Genomic DNA, 22359 nt, shown 5'->3' with positions numbered 1-22359 from the left:
AATATAAAACATTACACACATTTAGACTTTAACGTTACAAACATCTCATCTCATTATCTCTAGCCGCTTTATCCTTCTACAGGGTCGCAGGCAAGCTGGAGCCTATCCCAGCTGACTATGGGCGAAAGGCGGGGTACACCCTGGACAAGTCGCCAGGTCATCACAGGGCTGACACATAAACACAGACAACCATTCACACCTACGGTCAATTTAGAGTCACCAGTTAACCTAACCTGCATGTCTTTGGACTGTGGGGGAAACCGGAGCACCCGGAGGAAACCCACGCGGACACGGGGAGAACATGCAAACTCCGCACAGAAAGGCCCTCGCCGGCCCCGGGGCTCGAACCCAGGACCTTCTTGCTGTGAGGCGACAGCGCTAACCACTACACCACCGTGCCGCCCGTTACAAACATTAATACTCTATTTACATTTAATATTCAAGTTTACATTTACTACATTTAATAACTTATTTAATTATGTCGGAATCTAGTGAGTCTACACTTAAGGTAGGGCAAGTTGATGATGGAAGTGAACATTCAGATGGTTCTCTTGAAGACAATGCAAGTGAAGTTGGTTCTCAGCTAGCAGAAGGGCAGCCGCTGAGACGAAGTGACCGAACTCGTACTCTAACAGAGAAGGGAAAAGCAATGCAAGAAGCCAAAATGAAGTCACTACAACAAAGATTTGATTACATTTGCAAGAAATGGCGAACACTTGTTAAATCCTGTAAGCATTCATTATCACAGTCCGCAGAGCCTCTAGCAGAGGATCTACTCAAGGATATTCTTCACGATGTCAAAGGCCTCTCAGAAGATGTTCAGCGTGTCTATGAAGACCTGCGCAGAGTCTCAACACCAGACCAAGACACACGGCAAAGAGTCGACCTGTGTGTACAAGTTTCCAACTTCATTGTTGCCAAAGCCACTGCTTACCTGGATGGGAAGCTTCCACATGAAGATGAACCAGATTAGCCAGAGGCAGGGTCTCTCTGGAACTCCACCAAAAGTGAATTTGATTCTATCACTTCTATCTTGAAGGGCGCCTCAGAGCATTCGAACACGTCTTCCGTCAAGCGCCAAGAAGCTGCTGCAGATGCTGCAGCAAGCCAAGCTGTTCTGAAAGTGTTGGAAGAGCAACAAAGAGAACAATTGGAGTTGTAGCACCTAGAGGCAGAGGCGAACAGGAAGATGGCAGCTCAAGAGGCAGAAGACCTGAAGCGACGCCTAGAAAGGGAAGAAGAAGAAATTCAGTGGAGAATTAAAAGAGAAGAAGAGGCAGCTCAAATGAAAGTCAAGCTTTAAAAAAAGCGAATAAGAATAAAGCATTTAGAAACCATGAAAGAGCTCAACGCTGCACAAGCAAGAATGCAGGTGTACGACCAAGGGCTAAACTTCAAACAAGAGCCTACTGACATCTTGAGCCATGAGGTGGCAGCTAGCCATCAGTCACCACATCCTGCAAAAGGTCCTCAGTCTTCTGTACCTCTAGCTCCACAAGCTAAAGCAACATCCACAAATCCAAGCATGTCAGAGCTCATTATGATGCTTAGTGATGCAATAAGTGCAAATAGAATTCCTGTTCCTGAACCTTCAATATTCACTGGCGATCCATTGAAGTAGTGACTGGAAACTATCCTTTCAAACATTGATTGACCAGAAGAATATTAGGGAGAAGGAGAAGATATACTATCTTCGTAGATATGTAGGTGGGCAAGCCAAGAATGCACTGGATGGCTATTTCCTACTCGGCACCGAGTCTGCCTATATCGCTGCATGGGAGATTCTGGAAGAGCTTTATGGAAACCCATTTATAGTCGCCAAGGCATACCGAGACAAGCTCCAAGCATGGCCCAGAATTGGAGCCAAAGAGAGCACTGAGCTCAGAAAGTTTGTTGACTTTCTCCGTAGCTGTGAAGCAGCCATGGTGCATGTCAAAGCACTGCAGATACTGAATGATTGTAATGAAAACAGAAAGATTCTGGCAAAGTTATCTGACTGGCTAACGGCTAGATGGAGCCGGCAGGTGATGGAGAAGGAAGAGCAGAGTGGCCAGTTCCCAAGCTTCAGTCAGTTCGTTACATTCCTGACAAGAGAAGCAAAGATTGCCTGTAATCCAGTTACATCTTTGTAGTCACTAAAGCAAAGTGAAACTGACAAGGCAATGCAACCAAAGCAGCAAAAGCAGCTCAATGTTAAAGCAAAGACACTTACAACAAGTTCTAATGAACAAGCCACAAAAGCATGTCTGTTCTGCGAAAAGAATGGCCATACCTTGCATGTATGCAAAAGGCTTATGGAGAAAGAAATCTCTGAGAGAGTCAAGTTTGTGCAAGCTGAAAAGCTATGCTTCGGTTGTCTTGAAGCAGGCCATCTCTCCAAGAACTGCAGCAGTAGGAGTGTTTGTGGCACATGCAAGAAGTGTCACCCTACCTGTCTGCATGAGGAAAGAGATAAAGGAGAGCAAAAGTCACAAGTTAAACAAAGTCAAAGTCAAGACAAGTCAAACAACCAAAATAAAGAAAAGAATAAGGAAAAGACTCAAACTGAGCAGTCTAAAGAAACCGTCACAGCCTCTACTTCAAACAGAGTCATCCAGCATGAAGCTGCTATGCAAACAGCTGCAATAGTTCCTGTCTGGCTTTCGTCTGCCACTCAACCAGCAGATGAGGTGCTTGTCTATGCTCTGTTGGACTCTCAGAGTGACACAACGTTTGTGCTCAGCGAAGTAGCAGATGCTCTGGATGCAGAGAAAGAACAAGTGAAGTTGAAGCTCTCAACTATGACTTTAAGAACCACTATAGTTCAGTCTCAAAGAGTGAGAAACCTTCAAGTTCGAGGCTTTTACTCAGGCAAAAGAATTACCTTACTGCCAACCTACACACATGACTTTATTCCTGCTAACAGAACTCACGTACCCACGAAAGAAACAGCTGAGGCTTGGCCCCATTTAGAGCACCTTCAAGAACACATAGTGCCTCTGCAGAGCTGTGAAGTACGTCTGCTCATTGGCTACAATTGCTCACAAGCCTTACTCTCACGAGAAGTTGTGTCCGGTCAAGCAAATCAGCCTTATGCTCAATGTACTGACCTGGGGTGGAGTATAGTCGGCCATGGGAATCCTTGTGTAGAGTTTGGAGATGCCGTTGGAATCAGTCATCGCATAGTAGTGATGCAAGTCACACCAAGTGTTGATTCTTCTGTTGACTTGAAAGCTGAAGTTCACTATGTCAACAGATGCAAAGTCAAAGAGATTACCCCTTCAGACATCATCAAGGTCCTGGAGTCAGACTTCTCAGAAAGAACAGGAGAAGACAACCTGGTGTCTCAAGATGATCTTAAGTTCTTGTCCAAATTGAGAGAAAACATATCTCAAAGAGACGATGGTCACCTTGAAATGCCATTACCATTTAAGGATGAAAGACCAAAGCTGCCTGACAAAAGGATATGTGCAGTGCACCACTTGAAATGTCTTGAAAGGAAGCTAAGAAGGAATGAAACATACTACAAGGACTATGTGAATTTCATGCATGACATTATCTCTCGTGGTGACGCGGAGAAAATCCCTGAAGAAGAAACTGAAAGTGGTCCGGCCTGGTATATTCCGCATCACAGAGTATATCATCCCCAGAAACCCGGAAAAATCCGCATCGTATTCAACTGCTCCGCTAAGTTTCAAGGCGAGTGTCTCAATGACCATTTGCTTACTGGACCTGACCTTACGAACACACTGGTGGGTGTCCTTTGCAGATTCCATAAAGATCTTGTTGCAGTCATGTGCGACATCGAAAGGATGTTTCACCAGTTTTATGTGAAAGCTGAAGACCAGGATTACCTATGATTCCTATGGTGGGAGAGTGGTAACCTGGAGGCTACACCATCAACCTACCATATGAGAGTCCACCTGTTTGGAGCAGCCTCATCCCCTGGCTGTGCCAACTTTGGCTTAAAACACCTGGCAGCTCAAGGGCAAGGACTGTATGGTGAAGACACCATCCGCTTAATTCAGAGGAATTTCTACGTAGATGATGGGCTCATAAGTGTTCCCACGGAACGGGAAGCCATTCAGCTCGTCAAGGAAGCCAGAGAGCTTTGTGGCATGGTAAGCTCAGACTTCACAAGTTCATCTCTAATAGCGACAACGTGATGATGTCCATCCCAGAGGAGGACCGTGCCGCAATCAAAGATCAAGACCTGGCTCTCAGTCTACCACATATGGAGAGAGCTCTTGGAGTAGAATGGTGCATTACATCTGACTCATTCAAATTCAGAGTTCAAGTCAAGTCTAATCCATCTACAAGGAGAGGTGTGCTCTCAACGGTAGCCTCCATGTATGATCCGTTAGGGTTCATGGCCCCCTTTGTTCTTCTAGGGAAGCAAATTCTCCAGCACATGTGCAGAGAGAAGATCGGACGGGATGAGGAGCTTCCGGAAAGCCTGAGACCTCAATGGGAGTCATGGATTAAAGACCTATCTGACATGGAAATAAAGAGATGCTACTTACCTTCTCAATTCGGCCCTGCGAAAGAGTATAAACTCCACCACTTCTATGACGCAAGCACCACAGGATATGGTGTATGTACTTACCTGCAAGCTGTGAGTGAGTCCAACAAAGTTCATTGTAGCTTGGTGATGGGAAAATCAAGAGTCTCCCCCACTAAAGTCACGACGATACCGAGATTCGAACTCTCGGCAGCTGTAGTTGCAGTCAGAGTTAGTGACATGCTCCGAAATGAGCTGGAGCTCCAAGATCCAAAGGAGTACTTTTGGATAGATTCTACCGTAGTTCTCGGCTACATAAACAATGATGCCAAGAGATTCTATGTGTTCGTAGCAAACTGAATACAGAGAATCAAGTCAAGCACAAACCCTGAACAGTGGGCTTACGTTGCATCTGAGGAAAATCCGGCAGACCATGCGTCTCGAGGGTTGACTGCAGAGCAACTTAAAAACTCCAATTGGTTCTCAGGTCCACAGTTTCTTTGGCAGCAAGAACTACCTCACAGAGAAAGCAAGGTGGGAGAAGTTAAGGATGATGACCCTGAGCTTCGAAAGGCTCTGGTATTCAATACAAAGGCAAAGGAAGGCAGGTCATTATTGGACCGCCTTGAAAAGTTTTCTGATTGGTCAAGGGTAGTACAAGCAGTTGCCAGACTGAAGAGACTGATCCAAGAACATAAAGGTCTGAAAGAGAGAACCAATGAGAGTACAAGTTTAGAAGAAAGAAAGGAAGCAGAACTTACCATAATCAAACTGGTCCAAGAGGAAGCATTCCCAAATGAGATAAAGAACCTGAAAGTAAAATAAATAACAAAGACCAAACACAGTAAGCTGAAGAAATTAAGTCCAATTCTGGACGAAGATGGAGTCCTGAGAGTGGGCGGACGTTTAAGTCGAGCTGCGTTACACCCACACGTAAGGCATCCAGTTGTACTTCCAAGGAACTATCACATATCAGCCCTGCTTATTAAACACTTCCATGAAAGAGTTCATCATCAGGGACGTGGAATGACCTTGAACGAACTGCGAGCCAATGGATAGTGGATCTTGGGAAGCAGCAGTGCAGTGTCATCGCACATCTTTAAGTGTGTCAAGTGTCGGACGTATAGGAGACATACAGAAGAACAAAAAAATGAGTGACTTACCTTCAGATCAAACGAAAACAGCTCCACCGTTCACCTACACCGGCATAGATTTCTTTGGACCTTTCTTAGAAAAGGAAGGAAGAAAGGCAGTTAAAAGATATGGTCTACTACTTACCTGTCTATGTTCAAGAGCTATTCACGTCGAAATGCTTGACCACATGACAACTGATGCATTCTTCAATGCACTAAGAGCATTCATTGCCATAAGAGGTAGTGTTTGTCAACTTAGAAGTGATCAAGGCACCAATTTCATTGGAGCAAGAAGGGAGTTTGCAGAACATGTGAAAGAAATGTGTGGAGAAAGAGTCAAGGCTCTCGGATGTGAATTCGTAATGAATCCCCCAGCGGCGAGCCACATGGGTGGCATCTGGGAAAGACAAATCAGAACCATAAGGAGTGTTCTCACTGCTATTCTCGACGAGTCAGCGCAAAGATTAGACAGCTCCTTGCTGCGAACTTTTTATGAGGTGATGGCAATCGTCAATAGCAGACCACTTACCGTAGAGAACTTGAATGATCCATCCGCTCCGGAACCTTTGACTCCGAACCACATTCTTACCATGAAGTCAACTGTTATTCTACCTCCACCTGGACAGTTCATGAAAGATCTCTACCTACAAAAAAGATGGCGTAAAGTTCAGTATTTAGCTAATGAATTCTGGATTCGTTGGAGAAAAGAATATCTACTGAGTTTACAATCAAGACAAAAGTGGCAAAAGAACAGAAGAAACCTGATGGTGAATGACATTGTGCTCCTGCAGGATGATCAAGCACCACGCAGCGAATGGAAGCTGGCCAGAGTACATGAAGTCTTTCCATCATCAGATGATAGGGTGAGAAAGGTCAGATTGTTAGTTAGTGACACATCATTTGACACAAAGGGTAAACCTACAATTAAAACATTTTTTCTTGACAGACCAATACACAAGGTTATTACTTTGATTGAAGCAAATCAAAATGCTTAATGTTTGATTTAACATTTCATGTTTAATAGTTGACTTGCAACAGTTTGTAAGTTAAGGGAAATCCCACATTAAGGTTGATGAGATTTGGTGGGAGTGTAACGGTTGCAAGCATGTACATCAGTGTTTTGTGTGCAAAGGGTATTTTTGAGAATTAATATTTATTTTATTTAGGTATATGTGTGTATTTACCTGAGTTGAAAACGGGAACTTCTATTTTGAAACGTGACCTCAGCTGTATGTGTGCGTGTGCATGTGACGTAAGCTACCAACGTAGGCCAGCCAAGCGTTAGATGGACTCAAGCATCGAAGTGTTCAGCCGCAGGAGAGATGCTCTCCTCAAAGTTGGACATTAAGACATTTTACACAAGTTTATGACTGTAAAAGAACTGAAGATATCAAGCCTAACTTTCTCTCATTGTGCACGCAGTCAATGAGGTAATGCTTTGTTTGTCATTTTGTTTATTCATTCTTGTCTGTCATTTAAGTTGTGTGTTAGCTTTTGACTGACGTTGTTTTAATACTGTGTATTGTGTATATTTTTAGTTTTCACGGTTTAGTTTTTGAAGATTGTTGAAGATTAAACCCGTCAAAGAAAACCCCTGTGTTTTCGTGCTTTGGGAGGGAGTTATAAACATCTTTTGAGAAAACCTCATCATGTCAATCAACAATGTTGTTCTTCATTGCACAAAAGCCTTAATGCCAGACCTACTGTCAGAGCTGCTGTTATAGAAAATTCATCCACACCATCTGACCAATGAGATTTGAGAATTCTACACCACTGTGGTATGAATTACAATAATATCTAGGGGTTTTGTTTTGTTTTGTTTTTTCAGGCAAAGCTTTTGGGAATCATAAGCCAATGTTAACTTGACTTGTATATTCAATTTGTGAGTGTAAATAATTAACCAGCTACATTTGCAACTGACACCAGTCGTATATCATATGAATTGAAAATAGATTACCTCACACTTGTTCAATAAATCAAGGAAAAGCAATGATAGCAGAGCTATGTGGCATTGCTGATAAATAATCTCCAGATCAGAAACAAATGTAGCAACTAGGACCTCAAACAACCTCAACAAAGACTGATCCACACAAATTGGGACAATGTGCCTGTAGAAAATGGATCTATAAAACAAGAAATGAATGGTGAGGATAGCTGTGTGTGCACATAAATGTCTCTGACATATTAGTAATGGAGGTTGAGTTGCAGGGTAAGTAATGCAGCATTCTGCCTGGATGGAGCATCATTTCAAATTATTCATCTTCAATTCAACCTTCAGACCTTTGGAAACCCTTGTTTATTTAACTAGCATATCTTCATCTAGAGGTGGTACAGTGGTGCAGTGGTTAGTATTGTAACCTCAGAGCAAGAAGGTTCTGGGTTCAAACCTTGCAGCCAACTGGGGCCTTTGTGTGTGGAGTTTGCATGTTCTCCCAGTACCTACATGGATTTCATCCAGGTGCTCTGGTTTCCTCCAACAGTAAAAATATATGTAGAATTGGTCAGCTGGCTACTCTAAATTGCCTATAGGTGTGAATGTGAATGACTGGTCATCTCTGTGTTAGTCCTGCGATAGATTGGCAACCTGCCCAGGGTGAACCTTGCCACTCACTCAGTGTCAGATAGGATTGGCTCCAGCTCACCCATGACCCTGACAGATAAGCAGTGTAGATAATGGATGGATGGAAGGGTGTTCATCTGTAAATCCTGTAAAAGAGAAGTTTCATTTGGTGGAAGGTATTAACTACTTTCAGCTTGTGTTAATGAAGCCTTTGTGTTTCTAAGATTCTAGTACCTGAGACTTTAATAAAAAGCTTGTTTGGTTTTCAACATTTTTTGAAAAAAAAAAGCAGAGGTTTGCTTCAGCCATTTTTTTTCCCAGCAATCATGTCTATAAATGTGACTGTAAACAACTGCCTCAGGCAAAGCAAAAATAAATTATATAACAGAAAATGGGTTTCATGATTAAGTCACCTTTTCTCAATAAATTATAAGTGTATGGATCAATACAGAGCCAGGAGCCCGAATCCACAGACTTAAAGCATGAAAAATCGAAACTGCTGCATCATTAATACTAACACCTAATGGACACACTGTTTCAGTCTGACTGGAACATTAGGCTTATACAGGCTTAATATTGAAAACAGTATTTAATGGAAATGAATGTGTTATGTACAACCCCAATTCCAAAGAAACTGGAAGATTGTCTCAAACATCAATAAAAACAGAAAGGAATGATTTGCAAATCCTTTTTGACCTACATTCAATTGAATACACAGACAAGATATTTAATCTTCTGCGATGACCTGGCGACTTGTCCAGGGTGTACCCCGCCTCTCGCCCGTAGTCAGCTGGGATAGGCTCCAGCTTGCCTGCGACCCTGTAGAACAGGATAAAGCGGCTAGAGATGATATGAGACACAGACAAGATATTTAATCTTCTGCGATGACCTGGCGACTTGTCCAGGGTGTACCCCGCCTCTCGCCCATAGTCAGCTGGGATAGGCTCCAGCTTGCCTGCGACCCTGTAGGACAGGATAAGTGGTTACAGATAATGGATGGATGGATGGATGGATATTTAATCATCAACCTGATAAATGTTATTATTTTCTGTATATATACACACTCATTCTGAATTTGATGCCTGCAACCTGTTCCAAAAAAAAGTTGGTATAGGGGGAATAAAAGACTGGGAAAGTTGTGGACTGCACAAAAAACACCTGTTTGGAACATTCTACAGATAAGCAGGTTCACTGGTACTGTAATGAACCTGAAAAACTTGTTCACAAGCAAGAATGGGGTGAGGTTCACCACTTTGTGAAAAACTATAAATAGTCCAACAGTTTAGGAATGTGCAAGTTTCTCAACATGCAAATCCAAGCAATTTACGTAGGTATTTCACCATCAACAATCCATAATATCATCAAAAGGTTCAGAGACTGGAGAAATCTCTGGACGTAAGGGGTGAGGCCAAAAACCAACATTGAACGCCCGTGACCTTCAATTCCTCAGGCAGCACTACATTAAAAACTTACATGATTGTATAAAGGACATTAGCACATGGGCTTGGGAACACTTTGGAAAACCTTTGTTGGTAAATGCAGTTTCTTGCTGCATCTACAAATGCAAAGCAAAAGCCACATATCAACAACATCCAGAAACCCCATCGAATTATCTGGGCCTGAGGAAATCAGAGATAGGCTGACGCAAAGTGGAAATGTGTGTTGTAACCTGACAAGTTCACATTTCAAATTGTTTTTTTTTTTTTAAATCATGGGTATTGTGTCCTCTATGGTAGGTGAAAGCGGAAAAGAACCATCCATATTTTTACCAGCACAAGCTTCAAAACCCAGCATTTATGATGGTATGGGGGTGTGTTAGTGCCCATAGCATGGGTAATCTGTACATCTGTGAAAGCACCATTAATGTTGAAAGGTACACACAGGTTTTGGAGCAGCATGTGCTGCTATCCACATGATGTCATTTTCTGGGATGTCCCTGCTTATTCCAGCAAGACAATGCTAAACCACATTCTACACATGTTACAACAGTGTGGCTTTGTAATTTTTTTTGTATATTTACAAAAAACAATAAAGTTTCAGTTCAAACATTAAAGATCCTGTCTTTGTATTGTATTCAAATTAATATAGGTCAAAAAGGATTTGCTACTCATTGCATTCTATTTTTATTTATGTTTTAGACAGTGTGAATTCCTGTGAATTACTGGTAGTCACCTGAATGCTGAAGGCACTTTGGGCATTTATTTCGCTCTTTTTTTTTCTTGATCTGTAAAGCACATCACTATACAAAGAGAAGTCTTGAATTGCTGAATAACCACATTCACAACTCGTATTTGTAGGCCTCCACTGCACACTTCAGTATGCAAGATTACTTTCATAAACTGACCAGGATACCTAAATAGATGAATCCCTAGACAACGATCACCATTCATTTCTGAATTTCCCATAAAAGCACACAATGCAAATTATTCAGTTTTATCAGTTCTTGTAATCTAATGCATGCAATGCTAATGCAATTTACATAATCAATTAAAAAGATATCCAACAAAAGACCAAATAAGTCTTAGTGGATCTTCTGCCAGTCTTTAAAGGAAAGTATAGGTGTATGTGTGTGTGTGTGTGTGTGTGTGAGACAGAACTGTTTGAGGTCCCTGACTGAAATATGTCATATTAATGCTTTTCAGGTGTATGAGGGCATTTTATTATTTTCCCCTGCACCTCTCACCTTTTGTGCCCTGATCCTGACAATGCTGTCAATGCTTTGCTCACAGTAGCTTTGGGAGTCTCTTTCTCTCTGTGTGTCTCCTGCTGTCTCATCCTGACAGCAGCATAGAACAAAAGAAGAAAAGAAACAAGACAACTTAAAGTTGTGCAAAAAATTTTCTCATCAGGTTGGCTTAGCATTGCATATTCTTTTGTCCAGCCCCTGGTTGGAGAGAAGCTTCATGTTGAAGCCTTCTGCTGGATAAAATGCTGTTTGGCAAAATCTCTGACTGGGCAGAGTTGGATACAAACCTCATTTCAACAAAGACACATGACAGACAGAAGCCACCAGCTGCATAATGCCCCATTGTGGGTGAACATCCTTGGTTGGGTGGAAGTCACCTGCTGGACAGAATGCCTGATTGGGCAGAAGCTCCATGTTGAGAAGAAGTCCCATTTGGATGACAACTCAAAAAGAGCAAACCCCCCCGTGCCATAAAGCCCTGTGTTGTGTGATAGTTCCTGGTTGGGCAGAAACCACATCCTGGTCATAATCCCTGATTGGACAGAATCCCCATTTTGGGCACAAGTTTCATTTGGACACAGACCCATGTTAAACAAAAGCCCCTTGTTCCACAAAGCTCCATACTGGGTGAAAGTCACTGGTTGTCACCTGCTCTGCAGTCTGCTTGATTCCCATTTGGACAAAAACCCATGATAGTCAGAAGTCACATATTGTGCAAAGCACCTTGTTGGACATAAATTAGATTTGGACAAAGACCCATATTGGACAAAAGCCAACTGCTCTGTAAAGCATGTTGGGTGATAGCCCCAGTTCAGCCAAAGCCACCAGCTGGTCAAAATCCCTGTTTGGGCATAAGTTCCATTTGGACACAGATCTATGTTGGCCATAAGCTCCATTTGGACACAGATCCATGATGGATAGAAGGAAGGCTACATGGCTAGGCTAAAGTTATGACAGCAACAGCCCATTTGCCCTCTTTGGCTGACCTGGCCCTTTGTAGGGAAAAAAAAAAGTTTTATTTTTGCAAAATCCAAGTAGCCAATGATTGCTAAGGTTAGAACAAATTATTTAAATTGCCATATCATCCAAACTTTTATTCCTTCTATTACAAAATTAGCTCATGTTTAAAGTCTTTAATTTTTTGTAAAGCTGCTTTGCAACAATGTCTATTGTTAAAAGCACTATAAAAATAAACTTGACTTGACTTGACTCTTTCATTGGCATGCCACCATGGCACACAGAGATGGGGCAGCCCAGAACCGTTAAAAAAAAAAAAAAAAGCAATGCCCTATACCCCATCATATGGCATTATAGCATCCAAACTTGGTATAGTTGACATTAAATGAGGTGAGTCTTTTGAAGTTGTGGAATGGTATAACCAATGGGATTCACTGTGAATACAAATCTCCACATATGCTTCCATGGAGTTTGTCATATTTGCATCATGTCATCTCATCTCATCTCATTACCTCTAGCCACTTTATCCTGTTCCGCAGGGTCACAGGCAAGCTGGAGCCTATCCCAGCTGACTACGGGCGAAAGGCGGGGTACACCCTGGACAAGTCGCCAGGTCATCACAGGGCTGACACATAGACACAGACAACCATTCACACTCACATTCACACCTACGGTCAATTTAGAGTCACCAGTTAACCTAACCTGCATGTCTTTGGACTGTGGGGGAAACCGGAGCACCCGGAGGAAACCCACGTGGACACAGGGAGAACATGCAAACTCCACACAGAAAGGCCCTCGCCGGCCCCGGGGCTCGAACCCAGGACCTTCTTGCTGTGAAGCGACAGTGCTAACCACTACACCACCGTGCCGCCCCCATGCAATATTGTAAACCATATTCAACGCTCATTCCCCATTGGGCAGAGTGACATACACATGGGATAAGCGATATGCGAACAATATTGCATGCTATCAAACCAAATGAATGAAACCTGCTAGAAGGGAATAGAATACATGTTTTTATTCCATCAAAAAGTGTCCTGTATGTATAATAATTTCTTATATTATGCTACCACGTGGCAGCACGGTGGTGTAGTGGTTAGCGCTGTCGCCTCACAGCAAGAAGGTCCTGGGTTCGAGCCACGGGGCCGGCAAGGGCCTTTCTGTGTGGAGTTTGCATGTTCTCCCTGTGTCCGCATGGGTTTCCTCCGGGTCCTCCGGTTTCCCCCACAGTCCAAAGACATGCAGGTTAGGTTAACTGGTGACTCTAAATTGACCGTAGGTGTGAATGTGAGTGTCAGTGGTTGTCTGTGTCTATGTGTCAGCCCTGTGATGACCTGGCGACTTGTCCAGGGTGTACCCCGCCTTTCGCCCGTAGTCAGCTGGGACAGGCTCCAGCTTGCCTGCGACCCTGTAGAAGGATAAAGCGGCTAGAGATAATGAGATGAGATGAGATGCTACCACGTGAATAAATCTTAGCTAGCTAGCTAGTTGGCTAACAAAAAGTCAGCTATATAAAAGAAGCTAATGTTAGCATGTTTCATACTGCAAGCTATTAGCTTCTTTCTTTGTTAACTTACACTAACAATGTAGTGTTTACAAATTTACAGTTGATTTGTGGTTAGTCAAATGACCATATTTTCCACCATTCTGGTACTTGCTGGTTGGTGAAACCTTAAATGCAGGTTGGGGGGAGGCTTCCAACCAATGTAAGACAAAAGTCTTCATTTGGCAGAAGCCATCTGCTAGACAAAATCCCTGATTGAGCAGGAGCCTCATGTTCGGCCAAAGTCCCATTTGGGTCGAATCCCCATGTTAGGCATAAAAATAATTTAGCCTGAAGCCACCTGTTTCACAAAGTCCCATGTTGGGCAGAAACTTCCTGCTAAGCAAAGACATATGACACGAATATCACCTTGAAGGGAAAAAACTCTGGGGCGATATGGGAAAAGCCTCTGGGGCAATCCTCTTGGGCAAAGCCCCACAATGGCAGAAATGCCTGGTTGAGCAAAGCCTGAGGGTCATGGCCCTGATTTACTTACTGTGCAAACTCTTTTACTAACTGGATCTTCAGTAGAATGTGACATTCATATGAGCAAACTATGCTGTCTGGTTTTGCATGTTTACCATCCATCCATCCATTGATTATCCATAACCACTTATCCTGCAGGGTCATGGGTAAGCTGGAGCCTATCCCAGCTGACTATGGGCAAGGGGCAGGGTACACCCTGAGCAAGTCGCCAGGTCATCGCAAGGCTAACACATAGAGACAAACAACCATTCACACTCACATTCACACCTACAGTCAATGGGACGGTTCCGCTATGTTACATTTTAGCTGTATTCAGCAGGTGGTGCTGTGATCAGTCCTCCACTTCTGGGTCGTTCCCAGCCAAAACAATACTCACTGTGACATTGGTTTGTATAATGTTTCACTGAACTAAGATAGAATTAATAAATTTTATTGATGTTTAACTGGAGTAGATGCTTATAAAATGTTGTCAAACGTACAAATACGCGAATTATCGCCCATGCCACATCCATTATTGTGCTTATGTCAGGGCTTGTGGTCTGGGTAACCGCATCTACTTCACATGGCCTGTAAGATATATTTGTGCTTATCATGCTTATTGATGGGCCAGTTATTGTGAAATCATAATGATGTTTGATTTTTTTATATTAATCACATACTTGAATAATCAAACAAATATTTCCTCAAAAGAATGCTTACAGAGCAAAAGAATGCATACATTTAAATTTTGATGAGTGCTGATTCTATATTGGTGTATAGTTCATATATTTGGGGATAAGAATTCTCATTTTCGCCCGTAGTCAGCTGGGATAGGCTCCAGCTTGCCTGCGACCCTGTAGAAGGATAAAGCGGCTAGAGATAATGAGATGAGAATTCTCATCTCATCATCTCTAGCCGCTTTATCCTTCTACAGGGTTGCAGGCAAGCTGGAGCCTATCCCAGCTGACTATGGGCAAAAGGCGGGGTACACCCTGGACAAGTTGCCAGGTCATCACAGGGCTGACACAGACAACCATTCACACCTACGGTCAATTTAGAGTCACCAGTTAACCTAACCTGCATGTCTTTGGACTGTGGGGGAAACCGGAGCACCCGGAGGAAACCCACGCGGACACAGGGAGAACATGCAAACTCCGCACAGAAAGGCCCTCGCTGGCCACGGGGCTCGAACCCAGGACCTTCTTGCTGTGAGGCGACAGCGCTAACCACTACACCACCGTGCCACCCCGGATAAGAATTCTGGTAACAGAAATTAACACACATGGCTAAATTGTCTGTTGAACTCATTAATATAACAATAATATGGTTTTTGTGGGCGTTATAGTTATTTGAGGCTCGGCCTGAATGATTTGAAGTCCGACATGGTTCATTTGAAGCCCAAGCAGTAGCGATAATTTATTTATGTTTTATTAGGTGTGATTAATGTTTGTGTGTTTTAATATTAATCTCTTAATTAACATCCTAGCAACTGGTAATAATTCTTAGCAATTGTAAAATTGTCTGCCACATCTAAATTTTTTTTAATTCGGTAATGCACAAGTCCTCGTGAGTTTTCAAACATTTCAAATTGTCAATCCCCAAATATTTGAGAAGTTGATGTCTAAATACTAGCATAACATCCTAACTCTGGTTCATAGCCCAATTCCAAAAACCTACCCAATAATAATATCCCTCATATTCCTTGAAAACTTTCAATGTTTTGAGGATGTTTTGAGTTGGGAATGTAAATTATAAGCCTCTTCAGTAAGTATATGTTAAAACACCAAACACCAATGCGAACAGAAATGAAATTGGACGTGTCCATTTCCTGCAAATATCACTCTAATCAACTAATGTCAAGGAGTCCAGGGGTTACACTCACAGTGACAAGAATGATCAAATTGACAAATTTATGATTTAACAGACTATTTTCATCATGAAAAACATTTACTTGATGGCTCCATATCTTTAAAATTTACAAGATGTTATTAAACTTAAAACAAATCACAATAAACCCTGAATAAACACTTTACTTTTGTTGGTTTGGGTTATGCGGCGTCCACCGTTGTTGACATTGTTGAACGACCCAGTGACGCGCGCGCCACCTGTTGACTACTCCGCACATATCATAGCGGAACCGTCCCATTTAGAGCCATCAATGAACCTAACCTGCATGTCTTTGGACTGTGGAGGAAACTGGAGCACCTGGAGGAAACCCACACAGACATGGGGAGAACATGCAAACTCCACACAGAAAGGCTCCTGTAGGCCACTGGGCTCAAACCCAGAACCTTCTTTCTGTGAGGTGGCAGTGCTAACCACTACACCACTGTGCCACCCTGCATGTTTACCTTTTGAAAAAAATATAGGATTTGAGGCATTTTTACCTACAAGTGCAAAAAAAAAAAAAAGCCAAATAGTTAAATATATCAATTTATCAACTGAAATGTAATACAATAAAAAAGCATGTATTATATTTGCAGTCCATTTCCACCAGATGAAGACAAAATTAAACCCTTCACTAGGTTTTAATTATGAGAATTATTGCGCCAGATTATGCCTCAGTTTCTCAAAATGACTTAATATTATCGCAGCAAAGTTGATTTCTTATTAGATAGTCATTGCACATTCACACCTCCGACGCCAACAGCATATAAATAAAGACTGTGAAAAAGTCTTTATTTATTGTATTATGGGCAGTTTTTTTTTGACACATCACACCTTTTAATTGCTTTTATACTGAGCATGCAAATATGTGTTTAGTTTCAGTTTGACTCTTCTGGGACTCATCATTTTGTCATATCTTTATAGCTAGAAAGAACCAACAGTATACACATAGAAATATTGTTTCATCCTGTTACTTTGTAATTATAATCCCATAACATGCCTACTTTTTGTGCACTCAATTTTGTATGTGTAAACATTCATAATTAATGCAGTACGAATGTACAGCTTCATTTGTTTTCCACATATTTCAGTCCTATTAGAATTCTGTTCTGGCACAGATAATGCATTGTGTGTGGGTTGAAGAAAAAAAGAAAACAAGAACGAATGAAAGAAACATCTCCATGTACACAATTTAATAGCGAAGCTTGTACCCCTAATTATACTGTCTAGCATCTTGTTCCATAAAAGATAATTATCTTACAAAAGCGAAGAGTTTGGTTGAGATGACTAGATGGACACAATATTAGGAAGGTGGTTTTAATGTTATTGGTGATCAGTGTATATTCATATAAGAATGTTCATATTTTTTATTCGAAAACATATTCATTACTGGTGACCAAATTACATGCACACTTAATCGCATTAAGCTAATCCTAGATTTTCTTTGTTTCCAAATAGTTTTCTTTACTTCTCCCTCCAAAGAGCATGGTATTTACACAAACTTTTTTCTCTTCAGATTAAATCAGAGAATTAAACAGCCTAAGGCACTGACACACAGCATCACTTACTGCAATGTGTGTGATTTACTCAGTGACTAATGATAATGGTTTGCTGTCAGGCCACATTGTTTTCAGAGTGATCTAATGAGTGGGAGTCAGCCATGACAAACCCTGGAGCTGGCTGTGTGTGAGTCTGAGTATCTGAATGTCCTTCACCAAACACTGATGGTTATAAATGGAATCTAATTACTACCAATTTACTACAGACCCAATGAAGCCTCCATTGTCACACCTGTATCTGATTGCAGGCATAAGCAAAAAAAAAAAAAGTTTATAAATGAACAAAGACACAAGACAACAACAAAGTACTAATTTAAGTGAAGGTCTTTAGTCATCGTTTGAAGACAGCCAGTGACAGCCAGCTGTTCGGACAGCCAGGGGACGTTCTTTCAACCACTTAGTTGCTAGGAGCCTTGATGCATGTATTCATGATATGTGTCCAGTTGAGCGGTGTTAGAGAATCAGAGGGAGCGTGGTGCAGAGCGAAGTGTGAGAAGTGCTTTATTTTTAGGTGGACACTGGTCCATTTTTGTCTTTGTACGTAGGCAAGCGAGAGTGGTTTAAATCTGATACAGGCCATTAGAGGAAGCCAGTGGAGAGAGAGTATAGCAATCTAGTAGTGTGAAAAAAAATTGGTGGTTTCAAACAAGTTGCACAGCTACAGTGGTGCTTGAAAGTTTGTGAACCCTTTAGAATTTTCTATATTTCTGCATAAATATGGCCTAAAACAGGGGTGTCAAACCTGATCCATAAAGGGCCTTGTGGCTGCAGGTTTTCATTCCAGCCATGCAGCAGCACACCTGACTTGGCTCATTCAATCAACTGAACTGTCTTCACACAGTCAAATACTTGCAGCCACACCCACCCTTGATTAAAGGGTGGGTGTGTCAGTTGATTGAATAAGCCAAATCAGGGTGCTGCTGCATGGCTGGAATGAAAACCTGCAGCCACACGGCCCTTTATGGATCAGGTTTGACACCCCTGGCCTAAAACATCATCAGATTTTCACACAAGTCCTAAAAGTAGATAAAGGGAACCCAGTTAAACAAATGAGACAAAAATATTATACTTGGTCATTTATTTATTCAGGAAAATGATCCAATATTACATCTCTGTGAGTGGCAAAAGTATGTGAACCTCTAGGATTAGCAGTTAATTTGAAGATGAAATTAGAGTCAGGTGTTTTCAATCAATGGGATGACAATCAGGTGTGAGTAGGCACCCTGTTTTATTTAAAGAACAGGGATCTATCAAAGCCTGATCTTCACAACATATGTTTGTGGAAGTGTATCATGGCACAAACAAAGGAGATTTCTGAGGACCTCAGAAAAAGCATTCTTGATGCTCATTAGGCTGGAAAAGGTTACAAAACCATCTCTAAAGAGTTTGGACTCCACCAATCCACAGTCAGACAGATTGTGTACAAATGGAGGAAATTCAAGACCATAGTTACCCTCCCCAGGAGTGGTCGACCAACAAAGATCACTCCAAGAGCAAGGTGTGCAATAGTCAGCAAGGTCACAAAGGGCCCCAGGGTAACTTCTAAGCAACTGAAGGCCTCTCTCACATTGGGTAATGTTAATGTTCATGAGTGCACCATCAGGAGAACACTGAACAACAATGGTGTGCATGGCAGGGTTGCAAGGAGAAAGCCACTTCTCTCCAAAAAGAATATTGCTGCTCATCCGCAGTTTGCTAAAGATCATGTAGACAAGCCAGAAGGCTATTGGAAAAATGTTTTGTGAACGGATGAGACCAAAATATAACTTTTTGGTTTAAATGAGAATCGTTATGTTTGGAGAAAGGAAAGCACTGCATTCCCGCATAAGAACCTTATCCCATCTGTGAAACATGGTCGTGGTAGTATCATGGTTTGGGCCTGTTTTGATGCATCTGGGCCAGGGCAGCTTGCCATTGTTGATGGAACAATGAATTCTGAATTATACCAGTGAATTCTAAAGGAAAATGTCAGGACATCTGTCCATGAACTGAATCTCAAGAGAAGGTGGGTCATGCAGCAAAACAACGACTGTAAGCACACAAGTTGTTCTACCAAAGAATGGTTAAAGAAGAATAAAGTTAATGTTTTGGAATGGCCAAGTCAAAGTCCTGACCTTAATCCAATCAAAATGTTGTGGAAGAACCTGAAGCAAGCAGTTGATGTGAGGAAACCCACCAATATCCCAGAGTTGAAGCTGTTCTGTACGGAGGAATGGGCTAAAATTCCTCCAAGCCGGTGTGCAGGACTGATCAACAGTTACCAGAAATGTTTAGTTGCAGTTATTGCTGCACAAGGTCGTCACACCAGATACTGAAAGCAAAGGTTTACATACTTTTGCCACTCACAGATGTGTAATATTGGATCATTTTCCTCAATAAATAAATGACCAAGTATAATATTTTTGTCTCATTTGTTTAACTGAGTTCTCTTTATCTAATTTTAGGACTTGTGTGAAAATCTGATGATGTTTTAGGTCATATTTATGCAGAAATATAGAAAATTCTAAAGGGTTCACAAACTTTCAAGCACCACTGTACATTCTGGATTAGTTGCAGAGGTTGGATGGCACACAGAGGCAGACCTGCCAGGAATTGAGTTGCAGTAGTCCAGTCTCAAAATGACAAGAGATTGAATGAGCACCTGAGTGACCTCTGTGGAAAGAAGTGGCCAGCTCTTTCTAACGCTGTAAAAGAAAACCTGGCATGACTGAGTCAGTTTAGTGATGTGACTCAAGAAGGTTGTCCATGGTTACCCCAAGGTTGTGTACAGTAGATCTGAGAGTTGCCCAGGGAGATCACAAGACCTTGACATAAGGATGCATCACCAGGGATATACAGCAGCTCAGTTTTGTTGGGATTAAATTGAGCTGCCATCCATGTGGAGATCTTTTAACTCCTGTGCTCCTTGGGCAGGTACTGTTGGACACCCAACATAATGGAGATCCTCTGTCATTTGCTAGCTTTTAGTCTTAAAGGAGATACACAGAACCATGGCCTCACTTTCATTTATAAATGCCTTGAGACCTCAAGAATGGCACAGGAATAGTTTTAAGCATTAACAATGAATCTAATATCGTAATTTTTATGATTAAAATGATTCATATAGGTAGCAGTCTGAGTGAATGACCTTGACGTCTGTAATATCATAGCAGGAAGCCTATCGGTCTCATTGCCATACTGAAACACAGAGCTGACTGCAACTCCGATCTTCCATTTTGAGCTAATTTATCACCATGCCATGTAGACGTGTTGCTGGCTGGTGCAGCAACATGACAGAAACTGGATCTACGTTGCATTCATGGCCCAAGAATGTTCAAACTGCAAAGATTTGGACACATTTTGCGAGAAGTTCACAGGCACATTGGGTGCTGAGGGGCGGCACGGTGGTGTAGTGGTTAGCGCTGTCGCCTCACAGCAAGAAGGTCCGGGTTCAAGCCCTGTGGCTGGCAAGGGCCTTTCTGTGTGGAGTTTGATTGTTCTCCCCATGGGTTTCCTCCGGGTGCTCTGGTTTCCCCCAAAGGCATGCAGGTTAGATTAACTGGTGACTCTAAATTGACCATAGGTGTGGACAGGTGGAGGACAGAGGATCCTCTTAAAGAAGAAGTTACAGGTCTGTGAGAGCCAGAAATCTTGCTTGTTTGTAGGTGACCAAATACTTATTTTACAGAGGAATTTACCAATTAATTCATTAAAAATCCTACAATGTGATTTCCTGGATTCTTTCCCCCATTCTGTCTCTCATAGTTGAAGTGTACCTATGATGAAAATTACAGGCCTCTCTCATCTTTTTAAGTGGGAGAACTTGCACAATTGGTGGCTGACTAAATACTTTTTTGCCCCACTGTGTGTGTGTGTGTGTGTGTGTATATATATATATATATATATATATATATATATATATATATATATATAAAATTAGTGCTGTCAAGCGATTAAAATATTTAATCGTGATTAATGTCGCGACTGTCATAGTTAACTCGCGATTAATCGCAATTTAATCGCACATTTTTGTCACATGAAAAACCACTGTAATTCTCTTATCAGCATAAAAAAGTGAATGGGCTTGCTCACCGTTCGAACTACAGGGGTACTCGGGGGATCCGAGATCCCCTGAAACAGATATGAGATCCCTTGAAAACATGATTTGGGAAATGTTGGGGGGTCTCTAAAATATTGGCAAAATGATGTTTATTGACATAGCAATCGTGTGTAACAGGAAGCATTTGCATCTCCGAAGTGAGCGCGCGATGGAGATCCGCGCTCTGAGACAAGCGCAAGCACCCCCCCCCCAAGGGAAAAAAGGGACCCCCTGAAAATATCGGCATAGTTTGAACACTGGTTGTACCAATGTTTTTTTTTTTTTATTGCAGAGCATAACACATCTTGTCACAGCCACTGCAAAGTCGGGCTGGAGCCACCGATGGGAAAACGAAACCTAAGCCGAGCACCGTGGCTCTTCGGGGGAGGGCAGAGGACTCTGGCTGTGCAGGGCATGGCATTACAGTCTAGCTGCTATCGTTTTTCTAAGCAAAGTCTCTGTTCCAAGTTCCTGGCAGTTTCAAAAGCTTATGAAAAACCTACATCATGTCACAGAACGTTAATCTCGTGATAAAAAATTATCGCCGTTAAAATTGAGTCACGTTAACACGTTAATAACATGACATTTTTGACAGCACTAATATATATATATATATATATATATATATATATATATATATATATGGAATAACATCACTGTCTTTTATATGAGCGCACAGATACGAGGTTAAACCAAGCAAAACTACAAGCACACAGAATCAAGGAAACCAAGCTACCAAACCTTGATGGTTTCCTTAGTTTGGCATGCTTGTAGTGTCTGTCTTTTTTTTTTTCTGAGTTTAACCTGGGCGGCACGGTGGTGTAGTGGTTAGCGCTGTCGCCTCGCAGCAAGAAGGTCCGGGTTCGAGCCCCGTGGCCGGCGAGGGCCTTTCTGTGTGGAGTTTGCATGTTCTCCCCGTGTCCGCGTGGGTTTCCTCCGGGTGCTCCGGTTTCCCCCACAGTCCAAAGACATGCAGGTTAGGTTAACTGGTGACTCTAAATTGACCGTAGG

The 22359-nt window shown here is 42.1% G+C and overlaps 1 pseudogene; it reads right to left on the bottom strand.

Moving 5' to 3' along the window:
- Positions 1-5125: 5125 nt before the first annotated feature.
- The window catches only part of LOC132867589 (uncharacterized), a 42859-nt pseudogene continuing 25625 nt past the window's right edge, over positions 5126-22359 (bottom strand).

Source organism: Neoarius graeffei, chromosome 19, assembly GCF_027579695.1.
Source record: "Neoarius graeffei isolate fNeoGra1 chromosome 19, fNeoGra1.pri, whole genome shotgun sequence".
Taxonomy (NCBI): domain Eukaryota; kingdom Metazoa; phylum Chordata; class Actinopteri; order Siluriformes; family Ariidae; genus Neoarius; species Neoarius graeffei.
Note: the sequence above shows the minus strand (reverse complement) of the source record. Positions and strands in the feature narration are given on the sequence as shown.